Source organism: Antechinus flavipes, chromosome 1, assembly GCF_016432865.1.
Source record: "Antechinus flavipes isolate AdamAnt ecotype Samford, QLD, Australia chromosome 1, AdamAnt_v2, whole genome shotgun sequence".
Taxonomy (NCBI): domain Eukaryota; kingdom Metazoa; phylum Chordata; class Mammalia; order Dasyuromorphia; family Dasyuridae; genus Antechinus; species Antechinus flavipes.
Window position 1 is genome coordinate 477,308,738 of NC_067398.1, and position 22,690 is coordinate 477,331,427.

Here is a 22,690-nt window from a genome sequence, read left to right on the forward strand (position 1 = left end):
AAATATCAGTTTTCACTTGTGAAAATGCACAAAGTAATAACTGACAGTTTTACTGTGCCCTATATTATAATCCTGCAAAAGAGATGATGGTAAACTAAGAAGGAAGTATATTTTCCCCTTTCAATAATCTCTAAAATAACAGTATTGTTGAGAAACAGACAGGCAGAAAGATGGAAAGAGATGAGAGAGAGAGAGAGAGAGAGAGAGAGAGAGAGAGAGAGAGAGAGAGAGAGAGAGAGAGAGAGGGAGGAAGAGAGAGAGAGAAGAGAGAGAGAGAGAGAGAGAGAGAGAGAGAGAGAGAGAGAAAGAGAGAGAGAGAGAGAGAAAGAGAGAGAGAGAGAGAGAGAGAGAGAGAGAGAGAGAGAAATACAGTAGAAAGCCAGTTTCCAAACTGCTTAACCAAAACATTCCCCCAGTCCCTATTTCTGTTTCCAATAAGGTACAAATTAAATGTTTAAGCTATGTAAGTCAAGGATATCCAAGATGTACAGAAGCTAGAAATTATAAATCTACAAAGAGCTGGAACTACATCAGTTGGAATTGCCCATAAATCTGGGAAAGATACATCATCATCAGGGTCAGCAATCCAACAGAGGAAAATGTGAGGTAAGGAAATTTTACTAACTTCTTAGATACTTTGGTCTCTCTAGGAAGAAGACAAGGAACAGGTTTTAAATCTTTTTGAAAACCAAATTTGACCACTTGAATGTGAATCTTCAGCTTTTTTCTAAAGAATGAATAGTCCATGCAATGTCTAGCAAAAATAAGCTCCTTCTTTAGGATGATTTGTATTTTCCCACCGTGTTCTATCTTCTTGAGGGCAGGGAATATTTCATTTTTGTTTTTTCTTCCCCAGAATCACACAATAGGTACTTAACAAATGAAATAAGTTAAAGTAGTTGTTTTTTTCCCTTCTTTTACCCTTTGATAAAAAGTTATAACTGATAATAGCATGAGATCCTCTTCTATTTGTCAATGCCTCATTAATTACTTTTTATTTACTCTCTATATAAGAACATTTTATTTGAGAGGCAGCATGGCAAAGTGAATAGAAAGCTGATCTCAAAACCAGTAAGACCTAGGTTTCTATTTAATCTAACAAATATTGGTTATGGGGCTCTGGATAAATCATTATACAATTCAATATATTGGAATGAAATAAGGCTCTTGCTCCCATGATTTTTAGTATGATGTTCTCAGCCATGTTGTAAAACACTTTCAATGAAGACCAACAGGGCATCAAAGTCAGCTACTGCACTGATGGTAAATTCTTTAACTTGAAAAAGTTACAGTGTAGCCCCTAAAGCTGAGATGCAACAAGTATGTATTGATTTTCTGCTTCTTGTGCTAATTTTGGCCTAACAATTAATGCCAAAAAACACAAAAACACCATTCACATATAAAATCCCATTGGTTAGAATAAACGCAAAAGTTTTTAATACTGAGGATATGTTCACTTACCTTATCAGTATACTTTCTAGGAATCTACATATTGATAATGAGATAGACACTTACATTGCCATAACCCACTCTGTGTTTAAGAGGTTCTGAAAGAAAGAGAAGAGAAAAGATGTGGGCGAGAAGATGTATTAGGCTAACTATCAAATTGAAGGTCTACAGAGTCATTGTGCTGACTCAATGTTGGTATGTCTGTGAAACCTGGTCAGTATACCAGCACCATGAGAGGAAACTGGATTGCTTCCATTTAAACTGTCTTAGGAAGATTTTGAAGATTGCTTTACAAAATATAAGATACCAGACACTCAAGTCCTTTCTTAAATTAAACTGCTAGACCTTGAAACTCTACTGCAGAAAGCACAACTCTGATAGACTGGTTACATTGTTTCAATGTCAAATATGCTTCCAAAAAAAGATTAGTTTATGAAAAATTCACATAAGACAAGCACCACATGTTAGTAAGAAAAAATGATACAAGTATATTTTCAAGTTCTCTCTTAAGAACTTTGGGATTGATTGTGTGACATGAGAGACACTGGCACAGGACTACCTATGCCCTCATCAGGGAAGAAGCTATGCTTTATGAGCAAAGAAGAATTGATATATCTCAAAAGAAATGTGAGATGTGCAGATTTAGAGAATCTACCGCAAATGTACTGGGAACTTTTTGTGCTCACTCTGAGCTTGCCTTGGTTTGGTCATAGTTAGACACATTGTAATTTGACTCTAATATAGTGATATTATTTTGATCCTTTTCAAAAATGAAAGACAAAAAGCAAATTTGTAAAGGGATTTTCCTTACCCAAGAGTTTTCTATACCTATGAAATCAAGGGAACAGGTCTTATCCCCCCTTTTTTTTTCTTTTTGATAGAGATACACTGAGACATTTATCCATACACATATTTATTTCTCTCTCTATGACTGCTATTTTTATTCCTAGAATTTTACATAGTGCCTAGCTTATTGTGGATACTTAGTAAATGCTTTTGTATTTGCTAATTCATTCATTCATCACCCAACCAAAATACAAAAACAATTTTGTCCTGACTTTGTTTTGCTTTCTATTCCAATAATAATGATTTTAGAAAAATATAAATGATAATGATAATTTTATACTTCAGTATTTCAATAGAGCTGTGATTTCATCAATATGATTACTCCTTCCAGCAGTATATGTTGCAATCCATATCGTCTAATTCTTCATGATTCTTATTCCAAATATTCTGCTTATTGTATATAAAGCATTTCGCAATATAATGGAGTTCTTTCTGTATGTTTTAAAATATGCTTTATAAATAACGAATACTAATGAAGAATTTAGGCTGAACACTTTCACCTCCATTACAAAACCAGCAAGCTTCCTTTTCTAATCATACATATCTCAGATTTATCCAAGAACCAGCATAATACCATAAAGAGGACATTACTAGCAGTTTGATCACTAACCAGGCAATGTATACTTTGAACTGAGTACCAAGGAAACAGACTTTTAAAATTATGTAACCAGGATTATTTTGTATTGCTTATAAGAAGAGTAGAAATCCAGCACTACTTAACAGAATTATATGTAGTAGCTTAAGAAAAAGGTTACCTAAAAATCCTAGGAACATCATGCACCAAACTTTTCCTTCAGGCCTTGTTGTTTCCTTGATTGAGATAAGCACAGTAGAGTTGAGTTTCAGTTTGTCACACAGCCATCACAATCCAAACTTCCTGTGTAAACAGACAATATTCATGTAAGAATCCAATTCATTGCAATTTGTACAGATGGATAACCATGAATGCCAGCAGAGATAAGGTATTTGATAAAAAAAAAAAATTCTTCAAATGGCATGATTTTTTTTTCTGAACAAGAATATAAGGGATAGTTGAACTGATTCAGTAAAAATAAGAAGTGACCCAAATCACTCTACTTTTGCTTAGTCCTGAAAGTGAACCAGTTTTAAACCTCCAAGATTTCCTTTTTCACATGTTCAATAAAGTTGGTATAAGGATATTTAGCACATTTTGAGTAAAGTATACCATATGTCTTGGTAGTTAACTAAACTCTTTCAGTTTTTAAAGGTTAACTTTTCTATTGTTGCCAGATATTTCAGTCCATTCTGCCAAGATAATATATAGTTGGAATGGAATGGACCCAAATTCTTTTTAACAGCTCGTGAGAATTAAAGATTTCACTGTTAGATAGCTATTAGCTATATTTTTCAACAATTTGAAGTTATCTTAAAATATGAATATTTGGATCATGTCATAGATAATTCCAAAATGCCAATACCAGGCATACAAATTTTATCTTTTGCCTTCAAAATTATATCTGAATAACAGACTGACTATATTATCTTGCCTAAATACAATTTTCCGGCCATATTTCCACCTTCTATAAATGGATATTCTCCCATACAGTTACAGAGAATAAATATTTGAGCCAATTCTCTACAAGAAGAAAATGCAATATGTAGTTTTTAGCAAAAGTTAATTGAATTGTGCAAACAAGTATATGAAATACACAAGAATAAATGTCATTAAAGTATTTTATTTTACAATGAAAACAAATGTTAAGAAATGTATCAGAATTAGTCATTAGTGTAAGTTACTTGAAAGTGCTAATGATGTGAGCAAAGCAAAAAGTCATTCTAAGTCATTAGAAAATATGTCATTCATCAAAATAAAATTCATTAATTATTTTCCAATCTTGCTGAATGTATAAAATGAAAAACAATTCCATCTGATAATATCACAGAAAAAATGTATTAAATTTATCATTGTTGGACATTGTAGCTCAATTTAACTCCAGAAATGTGGCTAATGGAATAACTATTTAAGATATTTTACTAAAAATGAGAATTAGGAAGCCTAAAACTTTTAAAACAAAAAAGATTCTCAATTAAACACACAGAGAGTTTGAAAAATAGTCCAACTGATTACATTCAACAATCTAATATAATTTGATTATATAATATAGTCTTGACCTTTCTGAATTTATAACATGGATATAAATCATTTTGTCACTGGTAGCAACAAAATACCCTTTAAAACTTATCCAAATTATCTTTCAGTTTTTATAGATATGAGCACTTGTGGGCAAATTTTATAGATATAGGCATCTATATAGGGTACAGTAAATGGAGCATTGGCCCTAAAGTCAGACCAGAATTCAAATCCAGCCTCAAAATACTTACTAGCTGTGTGACACCAGGCAAGTGCCTTAGTCCCAGTTGCTTCATATATATTTACAAATTTGCATATGTATGTATGTATCTATATCTATGTATATACATAGAAAATAGACAGACATACAGACAGATACTAGTTTTGTCTTAATGTAATAGAGATGACTAATTATTATTGTGAGAAATATTTCTAAATCAATTAACCATAGATAAATGTACTAGCAGTTTTTAGAACACATCAAAATTAGTACTAAACTAGAAAGAAAAAGAGAAAAAGTAATTGTGTCATTTAACTGGAACAGTTTCAGACTGCACTATTTAAGTCAGCTATTGATAGTGATGAGAAGAAACATGGCGTTACAAATAAATGATTCAACTTGGAGTCAGATTCAAGTCCTGCCTCTGACACATTTTAGCCAGCCCTCTTCCAGTCTCCAATACACACTCACCTATTCTATTGGAAGATAGAGCCTACTTTTTGCCACCCTAAAGTCACTTTCAATATGTACTTTTTCTACTTTTAGTTGTACAGCTACTGAATACCCTTAGAGGGAGTAACCCATTCTCACCAGGTTACAAATTTATGTCATGGGACAAAATAATATTTCAACTGAATCCTCAATTCTGCATGGAAATCTTTTATTGTTTCTTGACTCCATTTTATACTTTACCAAGTGACCATTCACAACTTTCTCTTCTCTCTAAAGTCAGTTGTATTATGCTCTGCTTCCTTCTTCTCAGAATAGATGGTATAGTTAGCTAGCTAGAGATAGACAGAATGGATAGCTAAAAATACATATAGAATGATTTTTACATATATACATGTTTGTGCTTAATGGTAGCCATCTCTAGGGTGGACAGAAGGAAGAAAAAGGAACAAAAGAAAGTTACATTCATAACTTTATGACATATTTAAAAGGAATAGCAAGTTGTACATAATAGATTTCCAGTTTCATATTTAATCATGTTATTTTATTTTACTGTTATGAAATGTTTTTCTTACACAATTTTTAAATTAAATAAAAATTTTAAAACAAATTCTTATCTACTTGAAAAATAGACAGATAGACAGACAGATAGATAGATAAATAGACTTTCCCGTTTCCAAACTCCTAAATATCAACTCATCCCTCATTGCAATAAACATGCCAATGCCTCTCTTATTCTTAAAAGAATCCTTTATTTGATCTATCTAACACACCATGATATCATCGTATATCTCTTCTTTCTTTGACAAATTCCCAGAAAATTTCCTTCACTTCTTCATATTCTCACTTTTTTTGTCTCTTTGCAATTTGGTATCCAGTTTTGCCATTCTTGGAAAACTATGCTACTTAACATATAATATCACAGTTTCTTAGTTCTTAAATTTGATCACCATCTTGGACTTCTTTGAATTTTTCACCACTTTGAATTTTTTTTAACAAAACACATAACTCCTCCCCCTAAATATATTTTTATCCTTGGCTTCTATGACATTATGCAGTACTGTATCTCATACCCAGTTAAGTGCTCTATCAGTCTTTTTTAATGGATTAGCATTTATATGCTTCCTACAAAATAAATGTTTTATCTAGTCTTTGGACCAGGCCTTCTTTTCACCTCACTCCATAGTCTTCCTCCTTGCGATCTCATGAGCATGCAGAGATTCAGTTCATATAAATCTAATTATATATTCAACCCTATTCTGTCCCCAGTCCTATATTATCAATTAACTACATAATAGACAGACTCATCATAAATTTACAAGGCATTTCAAACATAAAATATCAATTACAGAATATATTATCGTCCCCCAACCTGCAGTTTTCAAAGTTTGTAGTTTTCATTGTTGGCATCCCATCCTTCTAGTCTTTAAGGATTGGAACCCTGGAATCATCCTTGACTTTTTCCTTTCCTATATCCCTATGCAATTAGTTGTAAGTTTTGTCAATTATAGTTCCACAAAATCTCTCTCAAAGAATTTTACCCAGCCCCTTTTCTCTATTCACAAAATCTTTTCTCTAATTTAGTTCCTTATTACTTCAACCCTCTTCGATTGCAGTAGCCTTCCTATTGGTTTTCCTGTTTCTAGTCTTTCCTTTTCCAATTCCTCCACCACTTTACTGTTAATACTACTTCTATTTCTGCTGCTGCTGCTTTTCCTGCTATTGCTCCTACTATTATTCCATCAAAACCCAACTCCTCACTCATAGGAATGGTTTTTTTGAGGAGGGAGCAGAAATACAGCAAAATTATAGAATAGAATCCATGTTTATAGACAATGGGGAATCTCTATGTCCTAAGGTTGACCCAGAAGCTGTGAAGGTCTGGCAGGAAATCTGAAATACTGGCCAATTATATTACAATCTATACTGATTCAACCATTTGGCTCAGTTTTGCCATACATCTTGAGAAATTGTTCCTATTAATCTGAGGAAAAATAGACAGGATAGCAGAATGTCTCAAGTTGTATCTATCTGAAATTGTTAAAATGATCAGGCTAACCTGAGGACACTAAAGTGAATGGTGTTCTTTTTATAGGATACATCTAAACAAATCGGAAATACCAATAACTTATTTGATAGAAATATTTCATGGCAAATGTGTATGATGGCTAAAGATGGCAAACTTTAATTACATATGAAAAGGCCTGAAGACTTTTATTATGGATTAGTTCTACAATAATGATATTGGAAAAATCTGACTATGTATAAGCAAAATTTTCATACTGCTTTTTGTCAATAGTATCCTCATCTCCACACTATCTAATATCCATGTGGTTCTGATCAGTACAGAACCAAAAAAATAAAAATAAAAACAATACTTTATCCCTAAGCCTAGTTTAGAGGAAACAGATGAAATCAAGGAGCTGTTTTTAGTTGAAGACTCTGAAATCATTGAAAAGTTTCATTTAATTCAACTTTCAGAATTGATATCTACCATTAAGGAGGAATAGGAAAAGCTTCTTGAAGGTGAGATTTTATCTGGAAGTTGAAGGAAGGGAAGGAAATTAAGGAGCAGATATAAAGAGGGAGAGCATTTTAGGTCTGGGGACAGTTCACTGATAATTCATTGAGTTAAGAGATGTGATATCTTGCATAAAAAATAACAAAGAGGCCAGTATCACTAAATTGTAGAGTAGATTATGGAAGTGAAATATAAAAAGACTGGAGAGATATGGAGGGAGTAGAATATGAAAAGTTTTTAAAACTAAATAGGATTTTATATTTGATTCTTGAGGTAATAGGGAGCAACTGTAATTTATTGAGTGGGGGCATGGCATGGTCATAGCTGCTCTTAAGAAGATCACTTTGTTAGATGAGTAGTAGGTAGACTAGAATAAGGAGAAACTTAAGGAAGGGAGACCAATGATACAGTGATTGCAATGATTCAGGCAAAGGATAACGAGGACCTACATCAATACCGGGACTTTATAATAGAAAGAAGGGCATAGATAAAATGATGTAAAGATAAAATAGACATAAGAGAGAATCAACAAGACTTGGCAACAGATTGGAAATGAAGTGGGGAAAAGAGAGTGAGGAATTGAGTGTCTCGTCTAGTCTGCAAGCCAGAATAACTGCTTTCAACAATAATAGAGAAATTTGGAAGAAGAAAGAATTTGGGGGGAAATATAATGCATCACCAAAGAAATAGGAGACAAATAACTGAGACATTCAAATTTGTTTGTGGAAAAAGAGGGTTTTATGGGTGTTAATTCAAGACAAGCTCATTAGAACCAGAAATTACAAAGATATTATTCTTGAGAAACTCAGACTTAGAGACATGTAAATTATTTAAGGATTTAAGGACATTATAGACATCACTGTAGGCTGTAAAATTTTAGTACTTATTGAATACCTACCCAAATATGACCTGTTCCCTAGAATTGTACATTAAAGGTCTGTCATTTTTCATGGATGGAAAATTGCCATATCTCAAATACAGACCTAAAAATAGATAAATATAAACATCCACAAATAGATTGTAGTAGAAATGAACTATTACATGGACTAAACTCTTATAATTGCCCATATAAAATAATGAGTCATAAAAATACAAGAACATAGTTTTTTTTGTTTTTTTTTTTTTTTAATAAATGTTACCTAACAAAATCCTCACAGTCTCCAAAGAACATGGAGCATTAAGTTTTCAAAACATGAAAAAATCAGTAGGAGCCATTGGAATCATGTGGGAACAGACTGAAGTGCATCTCATTTCTGATGAACTCTTTACTCCTAGAATTTTGCCAAGGATGCTTTCTATTAACACAGAGAAGATAAGTTTAAATTTTAACACTTTTGTGCAACTACAAAGCTAATTGTATTATCTACATTTACAAAAATAGGAAATTAAAAGTAAAATAATAATAGTGAGACAGTAACTTATCGGAGGAACTCAATTCACCTTTATCAAAAGATAAAGAGATAATGACAACACTAACAGTTTTCAGATGTTATCATCCTTGATACTCATTATCTCCAGACTAAATACAATTTTTAAAATGTACCACATATAGAGACCTAGAATAAGAAATCAAAAGGATATAGAAACAGGAAAAGGACATGGAAACGGGATGAAGTAGGTCTCATCTTATTTGTCCTATTTGGTATTGAAGATGTCCTGAAGCTACAGAAGATAAGCTTTTATCTTCATGCTTTTGTTCATTTTAAGTAGCAATATTATCCATTATGCAAAAGTTTATAGAACATTAATTTCATAAGAAAGTAGCAGCATAATGATTATTTCCATTGAGTTTGCAATACTTGAGTAACTCAAAATAGTTGTGGATTGTAAGGTCCTTCAACTGTAGAGTTCTTTGAAATCTGCTTCCCTCTCTAAGAAGCATGTGATTGAAGCTAGCAGACCAATACCCAAACCTTTGAACTTCAGAACTGACCTATAACTGTAATCATAATTGTAACGCATGTAATTATAGAGTTAAATGTAATGCACATGTAACTGTAACTCATATGTAAATACAAATGTACCTGTAAGGTTACATGTATACAATAAAAGTTATTGTATACATGTACCTGTACTTGTATGTACCTGTAAAGTTATATATGATACAATTCTCAAGACTTATGATGCTCAGAAAAATGTCCCTTCTCTGTCCTTTCTCTGTCAAAAAGGCTAAATTTTGGAATCTTTTTCTAAAAAAATTCTAATCTCCCCTTATCCACACAGGGGTTTGGGATCTATGAACATCTATTTAGTGAGCCTTTTGAGCATGTATATGAATACTTCTACCACGTTCTCCTGCAAGAAATACACCATTGCTCCAGCTCTTGCCACCTATTGGTTTAAGGAAACTTATTGTCAGATTTTTGATTTATGACTTGTGTTCAGAAAAAGAAAGAGAAAGTTAAATAGCTGCAAGAAATTTATAATTCCAAGAACTGGCTCTAAGACCATCTGTGAAAGAACATGCAGCTCATTACCTATTCTGCCACAAGTTACTATTAAGTGCCATTGGTTTGGGGAGGGAAAGGAAAAATATTGCTCCCTTGTTTTACTTACTAAGAAAGGACAAGAGAAAGAGAAAAGCTGAAATCCTGAAGAATGAGCAGTTCTGTTAGCTTGTTTTTATAAATATAGATCCATCAACAAGGGTTTATGCTCCTAAATCTCAGTCATAGAATCATCAGAAGTTCCTCTCAGCATAGTGCCAGTAAGCATGTTCCTATTTCCTAGAGAAGTATCACTTAAGTGCCTCCAAAGGAAAGAAGCACTTCCTATAATCTCATCAGATTGTTTAGGGATCAAGAATTCCCTCATGCTCATCATATACTAGTAGTTCTCTGAACTTAAGCAGTTTATCTCCTGTCTCCATAGCCTGATTTCCATTTTTAAAATATATTTCCACTCATTTCTGCTTCTTAGAATCTGCCTTCAAGATCAAGGCATCTTCTACAATAATCCTTTCCCATTATATCTAGTAGTAGGTACTCTCTGATACCTCAAATGATCATAGATCTGCCAATGTGTTCACATTTTACAAGCACTTGTGGATAAAGGAATTATTTTGGTTATATCTTTGTATTCAAAAACACCTAGCCAAGTGCCTTGTACATAGAGTGAACTATTAATAAATGTTTGAAGAATTAAATTGTTATATAATTTCACTGACTACAATTTCTGTAGGGATCACACTAAAGATTATTTGTACATTTTTCATTTATTAGTGTACAGCAATGTTTTCATATATGGGAGGATCTTTCATCACAGTTGGCAGATTGGCAGCTCATTTGGAACTCACCTGGGAACACTAAGAAGTTAAATGTCCTGTCCACGGTCATAAGGTTAATATGTTTCAGGGACAGTACTTGATCATGTCTTGCTGACTATAATAAGTATAGCCTTCTTTACACTATAACATTTGCCTCTTTAATAATTTCTCTTCTATAGTTAATTTGTAATCAAAACACTACCTATGTACAAGGTTATAGATTCTTAAAGCTCGAAGAGACATTAGAAATTGTCTAGTCCATACCCTTCCTTAAAAAAAAAAAAAAAAAAAAAAAAAAAAAAAAACTTGATAATAACACCTATTAGGAAACAGGCCTAGAGAGTAACTTTCCTAATATTAAAGTAATAGAATTATGGTTAGCCTTTTAATCTTACTAGAATGTTCCATATAGCAAATGTCCTTTGTTGTGCCTCCTAAAAGTTTTAATCTTTGCTTCAAATTGTGTTTGTTATATAATTGGTAGTAACTAAAATTAAAGCAAGAAGGCAGAATAGAAATAAAATATTAATGAAAATTTCTTAAATATTAACTGAAGATCAGAAAGGATAAGGAAAAGAAACAAAACTATTTCTCCTAAAATATCTTTTTATGAACTACTCATTCTTCAAACAACATATATATATTATAAACATAGCTTAAAGAAAAGGTTAAATTTAAAGTTAACTTTGTTGCTAGGCATCTGGACTATACAGGGGATTTTAAATAGAACTGAGAGGATAGAATTTTTTTAAAATAACAGATGAGAATAAGAAATGCTGTTTGAAATAGCAATAGGAATGAGCCATGACAAAATGATTTACTGATGGAATTGGAGAAAATTACTAATAATTTACTTTCTCTGTCTTCTTCTATAGACATTATTGCTCACTATACAAAATAATTTTCTTTTAAGAATTTACCTTCTAAACTGTGAAATTCCTGAGTATATGAGAGAAATCTGTGTTTCATTATGAAACGAAAAAGTCTCATTGATACATTACTATTTTGAGTGGAATAATACAACGCATGGAATAAAGCACTCTGTGCTTCAACTGGCTGACTCATCACATCACATTTGTCTATTTCATTGTTCTACAACTATATTATTATCTACCTTCTGTTCCCTAATTGTGAGTAACCATAGGTATTCCTCCTTAACCCTCTACTATCTCTATTATCTTTCTTACATCTCATTTTTTGTAACCAAGAGTTCAAATTTCAACTTTCCCCATCCTACTCCCCTCTTTGCCTAAAAGTTGTCTGACCCAGAGAAATCTGGGTTTATACAGACTCAGACTCAGAACAAAGATGTTAAATGAGCAGGTCAATGAGCCTTCAGAAACAGATTAAATATTATTGGTAAATATTTGACAACATAAAAATACAATAGAACATAGATAATGTCAATAAATATGTTTTCTTTTTAAATCAATATGTGGCTTGTAGAGATCTTTAGGTATGGTTTAGTAACCTCAGTTTCTTCTTAAGTTTGACAACACTGTTCTAACAAACCATGATCAACTAGTATTGTCTTTTGAGGTATGTACGTGTGTGTGTATACACACACACACACACACACACACACACACACACATATATATATAGCATAAAAAGAAGAGTATCTGAGTGAAGTAAGCAGAACCAGGAAAACATTGTGCACAATAACAGCAAGATTTAGTGATTATAGAGAGTAATGGATTTAGCGCTTCTCAGCAAGGAGGTAATTCAAGGTAATTCCAATGAAATTGGAATGGAAAACGCTATTCTACATTCAGAGAGAATGATGCAGATTGAATGTGGATTGAGGCATGATATTTTCACTTTTTATATCTCTTTGCTTTTTCTTTTTTGTGATTTTTTTTCTTCCCTTTTGATCAGATTTTTTTTTTTTTTGCACAACATGACAAACATGAAAATATTTTTTAAAGGATTACACCTGTTTGATTCCTGTCTTGGGATGGGGGGGTAAGGGAAAGAGAGAGAGAAAAATCGGGAACAAAAATCTTATAAAATGGGTTTTGAAAACTCTTTTTACATGTATTTGGAAAAATAAAATACTATTAAAAAAAGATAAAATTAAGGAAAATACTTAAATGATCATAACTGATTGCATACATTAAAAAAAAAACAGATCATCAATGAAAATAAGCTAAATTTTAAGAGAAAAGTTTTGACATCCCTATTTCTTTGTGTAGCTTTGAGAACTGAGTTTGAGGAGGTGATAACAGGGTAATAACTTGAGGTGATAATCCAAGTGATAAGTAGAGTCATAATCAGTGGCACACATTTTTGGAAGACAGGCCCTCCCACTGATTCAGACATTAAAACTGCTGAAAGATCTTAAACTTTGAAGGCTAAATGTTTTTCTATTAGGTTTTTCTTGATCTCTTTGATTAAAGTGCTCTTTTTCCATCAAATTAACAGATTTTTTCTTTATATATTATAAGCCTACTATTCTTCTCACTACCCCCCATAAGATATGAGCTCTTTAAATATATAACAATGTTCTTTTTTTTTCTTTTACATTCATATCCTCTAGTGCCTAGGACAGTGCCATGCAGTTAAAAGACACTTTTGGGGGACCAAATCTTAGGTTTTATGTCTGGAAGACACACAGTATTAATAGTATATGATAGTTAAAGTCATCTTCAGCAACACCAATCACTGTGTTACTTGTCAATAGGAAGTAGGACTATTGGGAGTCCAGTTCTAAACTATGACATTGGGATCCCCATAAGTGTGTGAGGAGCAATGTATTGTTGTGGCATAACATTTTTAATGAAGAACAAGTTTGAAATGAATTTCTATTATGAAGATTTAGTTCAAGCAGGATAAAAAATAAATCCACACAAATTATGGGCATTTCTATAAGTTACTAACAAAAAAATGAGTAGCAAGAGATAGAAAGAGAAATTCCAATAAAATAAATGTAGATAATATAAAATATTTGAGAGTCTATCTGTCAAGATAAAAGCAGGAATTATATGAACACAATTACAAAACACTTTTCACATAAAGATTTTTGGATATATATGTATTTTCTGTAATCCTTTATGTTACTTTGTATTTCTTTCAGTTTACTTATCTCTCTAGCCTTATTTTCTGATTCGGGGCTTTGTGCCTGGACCAGGCTTCATCTTCTAGTATATTTTGGGTGAGGTGGACTGTGTTTTATTTTGGCCAATTTTACCTGAGTCCAAGCATTGAATTCTACCTTCAAAGATTAATTCCCTTGGCTCTTTGAGTTTAAGAGAACTGGATTTTAGGGCCTTGATAAAATTTCAGGACAGAGTATTAATGACCTCTGAGATCAGATCCACTCTGAGAACTATTATACCTATATTGATTGCTAAGGATCCTCATTCTTTTCAAGGTACTTGCAATAAAATTTTTGGATTTTCTCACAGAATTCTGTACTCTTGACACTTCTAAATATAGATTCTTGCAAACTACACATGACTCAGGCTACTCTTTGATCACACCGAGAGCTTTCTGTCTTGTTTACATGAGGTAAGGCTATTTTTATTATCAAAGTCCCCTTTTCTTTTGCCTGTTGGTTCTAATTCACTTTAATAGATAGATAGATAGATAGATAGATAGATAGATAGATAGATAGATAGATAGATAGATAGATAGCTTTTTATTTACAAGATATATGCATGGGTAATTTTTCAGCACTGACAATTGCAAAATCGTTTGTTCCAATTTTTCCCCTCCTTCCCCACCACCCCCTCCCCCAGTTGGCAGGTTGACCAATATATGTTAAATTCTAATTCACTTTTTGTTCAGTTTTGGGTCCCTCAATAGAGTTTGTCACTGAATTTCTTGATCCTTATTTAGTCTGGTGTTATTTTTTTAAAATATTTTTCTGATGCAGGAACATAGTAGCTAAGCTGTATGGTTCCATTCAGATACTTTAGCTGAAAGTCCCTCTCCTTCTCTATCACTGCCACTTGCACATAATCAAACATAGACTTTTGTCTCTGTATCTGCCCTCTTTTATGTCAGATACATTGTTTCATTGATGAATGGAAGTCCAGTGAGGAAATACCTAATTCCTTCAATCAACAAATTGGTAATTCTTTTGCCTTTTATAATCTTAGATAGCTGCTTAAAATGATAAAACCATGACTGACCCAGGATCACATATTTAGTATGTATCAGAAGTACTTGAAGCTAAATCTTCCTGATTCTGAGCCCAGCTTTCTATCCCCTAGAACTGTGTTACTTCCTAGTATTCCATCTGATATAATCCTTAATCAGCTTAGTTGCTAAACTAGTTGCCAAACACTTTAATGTTTCCATATTCCCTATCCTGTTAAATTTCTTCATCTCAAGGAAGGATAATGTAGTCCAAAAGCCAAAAGAAAGTTTGCAATAAGAGTTTAGAGTCATTTCCAGTCTTTCCAGGAACCTTGAAAAGGGTAAACTATCAGGCAAGTCAACAATCCAACTTAACATTCAGTATTTACTATATGTAAGGTGCTGGGGTCAGTATTGGGCTTACAAGGACAAAAGGAAAATAGCTCCAGCCTTCAAAGACTGGTCATGTAAGTAAACAAGAGTCAATCAGTAAGTCTGTTAAGTAAATAAAAAAGTAATTTCAAAGAAAGGTGAGTGCCCTAACCAATGAGTGAATCAAGAAAGGGCTGATATAGGAGGCAACAAGATTTGAAATTTGAAAGTATCTGGGAATTCCAATAGAAGATACTTAGGCACTTGGGCCATGTGAGCAAAAACACTGAAGCAGGCAATGGAATGCCAAGTACAGGTAATACCTAGAAACCCAATTACACTGGAATATAGTATGCAAAGTAATCAGTATGAAATAAGGCTGAAGCGGTAGGCAGGAGCCAAATTGTGGAAGACTTTAAATGTGAACATGAGGATCTTGTATTTTATCCTAAAAGAATATCAAAAGCCACTGAATATTGTTAAGAAGGAGTATAAAATAGATAGATGCATGCTTTAAGAATATATGTTTTGCAGATGAATAGATGATGGATTGTACTGAGTCCTATAAAGATTCGGGGTGTGGGGAGGGGGGAAGATGAGGGCTCTACTCACTGGGAATTGACTATTCTGTCACTAGAAGGCCATCTCAAGGACAAAGATTAAACATTAAAATTGTTTTGGGAAACAGATCCAGGCTTTACTTTGAAAGTGGTCTCCAATTTCCTTCACTTGTGAAGGATTAGCAGGGTTGACTGCACTGATAGCTGAAAGTGTGGTAGCACAGAGAATAAGACCACTCTCCTTTTTTTTTGCAGTTGAAAGAAAAACAGAAGCAGTAAAGATAGTCTTATTTTCAAGGAGGGGGAAAGCAGTAGTAGGTGTGGGTAAGGATGGTTTTTCAATGACAGAAAGAGTTTGCTTGTGATGGTACTTCATTCTCAGAGATACTGAGTGCTCTCCAGTTGACTTCACCTTTATAGAAACTCCCCAATAAGACACAATGGACTGACTGCCAAAGAGATTCATGCCACAGAAAAGTTCACCTCGACAGCTTGGAAAGTTAAGCCTACCCTGGAGGCTTGGGACACATGCAGTACTTTGTTGAGGCTCTGACCTTCCCCACCCCCTTTTCTGCACCTGCATCCATATTGAATCAGCATCTGCTGCCATCACATAATACAGGTACAGACCTCAGCAGAGCTAGACTGGTGATATGCATCTCGTCATCTGGCCTGGCATTTGTCTGTCATGCTGTGGCAGGGAATGTGATACTAAGTTGACAAAGAGCATCCCACACATGCTCCTGGGGAGAACCTTTGTTCCTAAGGAGGCCCCCCTGCTGTTTGTGGTTCTCCAAATGGATCAGTGATTCTGTCCCCTCTCCCTGGCCCTTTCCAGCCAAATGGTCAGATCACAAGAGAGCAGGTGCTGTTTAGCCCCACATTTGTGCCTCCCAATCCAAACACAGCTCAACACCCAGGTCCAGGATCAATTAAGGAGACTTAACAGTGCTCTGTATGTGTGTATATGTACATGTAAGCCCATGATTTCTTCCTTGTAACCCTCTCCTATCGCAGAGCCCTTTTTTAAAAAAATGCTTTGATGTTTTTTCTTGGTTTTGTGGAATTACACTTTCTTTTTTTCTGTGTCTATCTGTCTCTCTCTATTTCTGATTGTCTGTCTGTCTCTGTCTCTGTCTCTCTTTCTCTCTGAGTGTGGTAAGTGGATATTAGCAGCAAGATTTACAAATTACTGCATGGGAGACAGGGATCTGTCAGCTGAAAAATAGTTAATTATAATGATACTAACTCAAATGTATTTTGAAATTTGCAAAACACTTAACATGCATTATCTCATTTGATCTTCACCACAACTCAGTGAGGAAGGTGCTATTATTACCTCCAATTTAGAGATCATTAAACTGGGGTTCATAGTAATTAAATGACTTGACCAGGGTCACAAAGTTAGGAAGAACAGAGATACAAGTTAATCCCATAGTTAGAAGGTGGTTTGTTGTTGTTTCAATTTCAATTCTGTCAAACTCTTTGTGACCTCACTTGGGATTTTCTTGACAAAAATACTGGAGTCTGTCATTTCTTCTTCAGCTCATTTTAAGATGAGGAAATTGAGGTAAACAGGGTTATGTGACTTATTCAGAACACCGATAATAAGTATCTGAGATCAGATCTGAATTTAGGAAGATGAGTGTTCCTAATTTCAGCTCTACCACTCTATTTTAGTAACCTAGCTATCCTAAGAGGAAGTACCTGAATGATATTCTAGAAAATATATATATATATATATATTGTCATGTCACAGAAAGAAAGAAAATCAATCAAGATCAGTGTCACAAAAAACATGGAAGAAAGAGTATCGAGGAGGAATGTAGGTCTATTATGTAAAATGCTATAGAGAATACATAAAGGATGATAATTAAACAGAATCATCAAATTTAGCAATTAATATCTGATTCCCTGGAATAATAAATGAGAAAACTGATATGATTAAAAAAGTTTGGAAACGAATGGGCTATATACTTTTGCAGTCTTTATGGAAGTTAGATTATGTATTTCACCATGCAAGAGAAATAACTATTTCTCTAACAATTAGAAGATGGGCCTTCAAGTAAGGTAAATGAGCACTATGCTACTGGAAGTATTCAAGCAGAAAATGAATGACTGTCAGGTATCTATGCAAGAAGATTCGTGAGTGGATTAGAAAACAGTTCAAGATGACTTAAGTTCTCTTCTAATTTTGAATTTCTTTACTTTGCTTAATTGTAATAGAACACATCTTTTGGCTTCACAAATAATAGCTCCCCCAATAAGAACCAGTGGGTGCTCCAAAAGGAAACCTCAGGAGCAAACTCAAGGGATTCCTTTTTGTTCAGCTAAGCATCCACTTACCTTGAAGGTTATTGCTCTATCCTTGATTGGACAATGATTCCAACATAAGGGTAGTGAGGATGGATTACATAACTAACTCCCTTTTGAGAATGATGATTAACAAGATCTCTTCCAGTTCTAATTTTCTATCCTACTTTCAAATTCCAGTGACTTCCTATTACCTAAGGGATCAAACATAGAATGCTCTCTAGCTTTTGGAACCATTTGAACCTGTTACCCCTCTTATCTTTTTACTTTCTTTACATTTTGCTTTCCCATTTGCAATCTGTGTTAACAGCAATATTGGTCTTTTTTTTCAAATTCCTGTCAAGAAGGATCAGAATGTAAAATAGCTGTTTTGGAGAAGGAACTGGAAAATGAGAAACAAGGATCTAACAGGGAAAATTAAAGGGACTTATGACAAAGTCCAGCTTAATAATATTTCCCAAGATTATCCTTGGGAAAAGACATGAGTTCAGTTACCATCCAATCAGTTCAGATTCTAAAAGATTTACAAGTCAAGAGACAAAAGAAAGCTGACTCAGAAGTCCCAGAATCTTCTGAAGATGTAGGATAAAGCTTTCTATTCCCTGTCAGAAAGTCAGTCAGTTAATATGCATTTATTAGGCACTCACTATATAGAAGGCATTGTGGTAAGCAGTGGGGATAGAAAGATTTTTGAACAGAAATATGACACAGCTAGAATGATGCTTTAGTAATTTCAATATGGTAACTATGAAGAGAATCTCAACCCTGTGTTTGGCACTATCAGATGGGTGACAAGGTAGATTTTGGAAAGTAAAAGTCCAACTAGCTTTTCTTCACATCACGTCACATTAACACAACTGACTGCTTGGTCATCTTAGACATTAGACTCACCTTGGTCTCAAGTCTTTCATATATTATAAATCAAAGGCAAGGCACTACTCCAAAAGAAAAGAAAGCAAAAAATCATTGGTAGCACCAGCACCCCTTATTACAGAACAAGTATTATAATAGTATGTTACTTAGACATTGACATTTAGACATTAGACACACAGTCTAATTGGGTGCTAAATTTGAAATTGAGGGACCTGCCATTTATTTTTTCATATTTAGGATTTCATATTTTCTTCTTTAAGGGGTTTTTAATTTTTTTGTGTGCTACAGACTCTTGACAGTCTAGTAAAGTCTACAAACCCTTTGTCAAAATAATGTATTTTAAATGAATAGTAAAAAAAATACATAAGATTGCAAAGGAAACCAGTTATACTAAAAGATATTATCATTTTTAAAATTTCACAGACCCAATTTAAGAACCCCTGTTTAACAGAAAAGGGTAAAGCAAAATCCTACTCTTTTACCCATGTCCAGTACCCAATTGTTCGTCTTTAATCACATCACATAAATAGCCATTTAATTACTGGTTGGTCTCTATAGGAAAATAAAAAATAAAAAATAAATAAAAAATAAAAAAAAAACAAAGCCAAATTCTTGGCCAGTTTTTTTTTTTTTTTCTTTTAAAAACCATGAGAAAATGCTTTCAGAAAAACCTGTGGTCAAACCCAGTGACCAACTCTTTTAGGTACATCTTATTTTTCTGATGACAGAGCACAGAAACTAGCCAAGACTGCAGGAGGCCACAGCAGCAGCAGCAAAGTCCGTCAGAAAATATCAGGGTAACCCCCACCACTACCACCAAGAAAAAAAAAGTCTATGAAAAAACAAGACTGAAACAGAAAAGGAAAGTGTTAGCCAAATGGACCTTGTTTGCTCTTTTCGTGTTGGGGGAACAAGGTTTTCAGACCTGTGAAGTGTCTCAATTTTTGCCTATTCCTGGGTAAAACCACCTTTCACGGAGACAAAATGTCCCTTCTTCTGGCAATATCCCAGCCAACTGCATTCAGAAGCCTCTGTACTCAAGTGGCACATTGCTGAACATCTCTCATCAGGAGAGAAATTTCTCTCCCTCCCCATCTGCCGGCATGCATAAAAGGGATTACTGTGAAAGAGGAGGGTGGAGTGTGATTCATTCTTAACTGCAAAGTAACTCAAAAAGGAAATTGCCTGGTTTGCCAGGATGACACAGTTCACTGTAACTTGTTGTGACCAGGCCTGCCTGTCATGCTCCAGTCTACCTTAGCCTTGGAAATCAGACAGGTAAACATGCCAGGCACACTTCAGGTCTAAACCACTACAAAGTGACTAAGCTGCCTTTTTCTTTGCCCAGCCTTTCACTTCTGACAACTCCCAAACTTTATGCAATGGTGATCCATTTCATTGACATCAAGACTCTGAGCAAATGGAAACAATTAAGATGCAGAGATAGGGCTGGGGTAGAGGGGTGGGAAGGAAGGGGATCACAGACAGCCAGAGCACTCAGAGACTTATATTGTTAACACATCCATTATGAATTGTTTCCTCTTTCATGGCCATAGTCCTCAGTAAACACTAAGAAATAACTTTTTTTAAAAATCTCATAGAGGGGCAGCTAGGTAGTGCAGTGGATATAGCACCAGCCTTGAAGTCAGGAGGACCTGAGTTCAAATTTGATTTCAGACACTTAACACTTCCTAGCTGTGTGTCCCTGGGCAAGTCACTTAACCCCAACTGTCTCAGCAAAAAAAAAAAAAAAAAAAGTTTCATGCTTTGATTGCATTGAGGTAATCCTTTTAATTTTTTTTTCTTTTGGTTTGTAAAAGAATTTAGAAGTATATTTGCTCTTCCTTATCTGTTTTATCACTGAAATAACAATAATAATAATATTAGATGTCTGGATGGAAATAAGACAGGAATTATGGCTATTAAGTGGGAAGGAGGAGGGACTTTAGAGATCATTAGAATCTCTATAACACAGGGAACTGGGACCAGAAAGATTAAGCAATTTGCTCATCTAGATGAGTAGCTAAACCAGGTTTCAGACTCCTATTTTTAAACTTTAAATGCTTTGTGCTTTCTGTTAACTTGTATTGCCTGTTCACTAAGCCTCCTCATTAACTTAAAAAAAAAAAAAAAAAAACTGGACATCTGCAGGAAGTGATGCTGGCTTAATCCAATTGTGCTTTCTCACAATCCATTCAAGTATCTCTCACACTTAATAGTTTGCTCAGGGAATAGGTACAGCCGTAGTCAAACTGAGACCTGGGAAAGACTTTAACTTAAATATTAAGACCAAGGTTTCTCACTGCATCCTGGGCCATCTCCAGTCATCCTGATATATATTTTGCCACTGGGCCCAGATGGCTCTGGAAAAGAAAATGAGGTGGATGACTCTCACTTAAATCCAATTTACTTTGAAGTCATGCTGTCACCTCTCTGATGCTATGGTGTTCGGGGGAAAGGACAAACAACAATAACAATGCTTTAAGAATTACCAGTACTTTATCTTCTCAAATTTGCTTCTAGGACTGACCCACGGGTTCACATCGATTTCGGTACAAGTTTGAGATGTCTGAGATTTACCACACTGAACCAGAATCCCAGGCCTACTCTGCAGGGATTGTCCGCAAAAACAATTCAACCTAACAAAAATGAGTTAGATCCAGGTTATTCCAACTACTGACATACTGATATGTAGTAACTTCCTTAGGTCAAGTCTCATCTTAAAGTCAAACTACCAGAATTGGCCAAAAACTAAATGGATTGGTTTGTTGGTTGGTTTGTTTATAGTGATGGAACGGACAAGATGCCATTCACACTAGTTTATTTGACTTTGTTACCACAGACTGATGCAGCATGCCATAATGAATCAGATGTTGGATTTGGATTCAGGAAGTGCTATGTTTAAAAGCTACTTCAGGTACTTATTACTTGTATGACTATGGGCAAATCACTTAATCACTCTGTTTCTTACTTTTTCTCATTGGAAAAATAGGACTTAATGGCTTTCACTACATTCCAGCTTTATATCTATGATCCTTTGGGAGAATGCAGGGATCTTCTAATTAGGTATTCCATTAGGAAATGCAAATGAGGAAGTAATCCACTTCCTCTATACACATCCTTATATGCCTCTAGATTAGTTCCCCCAGAAGTGAGATATTAAAAATATCAGTGTCATGAATCTCTGAGAAATATTAGTTTAAATTAAAGAACAGATTAAAAAAAAAAGATTTGTAGAATGTTCAAGTTAGAAGGAATCTTAGAGAGAGGGGAAATGATGAAAATAGTTAAGGGATGTTATACTCCTATTGTGGTCCAAACATTCCCCTATTTTCTCTTAAGGGAAAAGTCAGGAGACCAGAGCTGTGTTTCAGTTTCCCTTCTTTTCTGGCTTCTTACATAAACCCAACAGCCTAATAGGAGGTCAGAAAATTTGGAAGAGCAAAAAAAGGAGCAAAAATTAACAAAGAAAAGGCAAATTACACAGTTGATAAGTTATGTGGAACATATACTTATTTGCTCACTACCTTATAAAGTTGATTCTAAAAATTATTTGGCAAGGGTTGACTTTCAGGTGATTTCTTAAAAGGCAATGTAAAAATGTAAAAGTATATCCAAGCCCTTTGTAATTAGAAAATGCCAGATA

The 22,690-nt window shown here is 34.2% G+C and overlaps 1 protein-coding gene across 1 annotated transcript in view; it reads left to right on the plus strand.

Moving 5' to 3' along the window:
* Positions 1–382: 382 nt before the first annotated feature.
* The window catches only part of CLXN (calaxin), a 122,850-nt gene continuing 100,542 nt past the window's right edge, over positions 383–22,690 (plus strand). Inside the window, exon 1 of the mRNA XM_051970223.1 lies at positions 383–606. The gene's annotated coding sequence lies outside the window, so the exon portion shown is untranslated. The remainder of the gene's footprint in view (positions 607–22,690) is intronic.